Source organism: Fukomys damarensis, unplaced genomic scaffold, assembly GCF_012274545.1.
Source record: "Fukomys damarensis isolate Sample0158 unplaced genomic scaffold, DMR_v1.0_HiC HiC_scaffold_18, whole genome shotgun sequence".
Classification (NCBI taxonomy): Eukaryota; Metazoa; Chordata; class Mammalia; order Rodentia; family Bathyergidae; genus Fukomys; species Fukomys damarensis.
Window position 1 is genome coordinate 26,872,105 of NW_022900930.1, and position 1,826 is coordinate 26,873,930.

Consider the following 1,826-nt stretch of genomic DNA (forward strand, 5'->3'; position numbering starts at 1 on the left):
TAGAATTTTAAATCTCTTGGATGTCTTTTGAATCTCTTTCATGGATCCCCTTTATTTCCTTTGTTGAGCATTCATAATTTTCATCATTTCCCTAAGCTCCTTCATTTTTTTCAGCTTTAATTGAGTTTATTGGTACATTTTAGGGATACATTTTTAAAATATGTGTCTTCTCTAGATTCACTGAGCATATCATTATTTTTGATCATCTTTCCTTTTTTGACCTGAGAGATTATTTCCTCAATAACCCCATGTAATATACATACATACATTTTATTTCTCAGATGTTACCATTTCCAAAATTTTAAGTGGATGACTTATGATTTCCTCTGTCTTGTTGTCACCTGGACTTGTCTTAGGTGGACTGGAGATTTGGTACTGCATATTGCTTCTGCATTTTATCATTTTCTATTTTTTCTGTGTTGATATATTTGCAAATTTCTTATGGCAGATAGCTCTATCACAGTATCAAGGCTTCCCTAGGAAATGTCTGTTCCTCATAGATGCCTTCTGGGCATACGTAGTTCTTTGTCTTTGTGTCTGTCTTAAGGTCCTACCTTCCCAATCTATTAGGAATCAAAAGTTGCCATTTATTTGTTTCAGCACTCTGTCCTTTATGACTGGACTATGGTAATGGTTTTGGCCCAGAAAGTAGCAGTGTTGTCATAGAAGGAAGAACAACTGATTGCAACAGCTAAGACATCTTAAGTAAAGTAGTATATTTAACAATATCAGTAGCATCAAGCACAGCGTAGAAATTGACAAATTCTGGTAACTATTAATTTGTTACTTTAACCATAGAAGCAAGATATACAGTTATATAACATGTTCCAGCATAAACCAGGAACTTGTATGCAATGACTTTCCTTTTAGTGGTGTGATTTCACTCTGGGGGCATTTAAGATGGATAAGTCAAAAACAGAGATAAATGAAAGGAAATATAGTTGGGACAAGTCTGGAGGACAACTGATGATCACTCAAACTTTCAGAAACTGCAGAAGAGGGCAGGAGAGAAAGTACAAAAGATAAAGCAAAAGAGTAACAGAATGAACCAGAAATACAAGAAATAATTTTCACTCACATGAAAGTATAAATTCAAGAGTTAAGGAAAGAGTAAAAGAGGATGAGTAGAACAAGATGAAACTAAAGTAAAAATTTAAACAAAGAAAAAAATCCTCTGGTGTCCACAGTTCTGCAGTAGTGTCCAAGGCAGTTAGTGTCCCAAAACTGTACTGTGTACCCCCACCAAGTCTGTAATAGGATTGATGCTGGATAGGGGGTGATCTTGTGCTGCAGCTGGTCTTCAGCCAGTAGCTTTTTGTATATCTCTCTCCAGTCCCACTCAAGCCTCCTTATTGGACAGGTTTCTCTGCAGCACCCTCAGACAGGGACAGCCTGGGGCTGCTTCCAGCATGAGGTACAGTTGGCTCCACTAGGTCTTTGCACACCCTGTTCTCTTTCAGCCCCACTAGTACTTCTCCATCGTGTCCTACCACTTGTCTCAGGGCAAGGAGTGGTGGTGGGCATGGCTGTTCCTGCAAATTCAGCCTAAGGCTGCTAGTATGCTTCAATCTCCGCATCACAGGGGTTGGTGCCAAGGTAAGGCTGTTTAAATCCTTTGGGCACGTGTGAATCTTTCTCTCAAGCCATCGGTCCCAACTTATTTCCCTCCATCTGCTGTGCTACAGTCCTTAACTTTAGGGTTGATAGAGGAAGGAGAAAAAACAAAGATATAAAGATAAAGATAGGGTCAGTGATTTTAACTCAATGATTCTTCTGTCTGCGAGAGGAAGTACCTCAGTTCAATCTCCGGTACAAAAAAAAAAAAA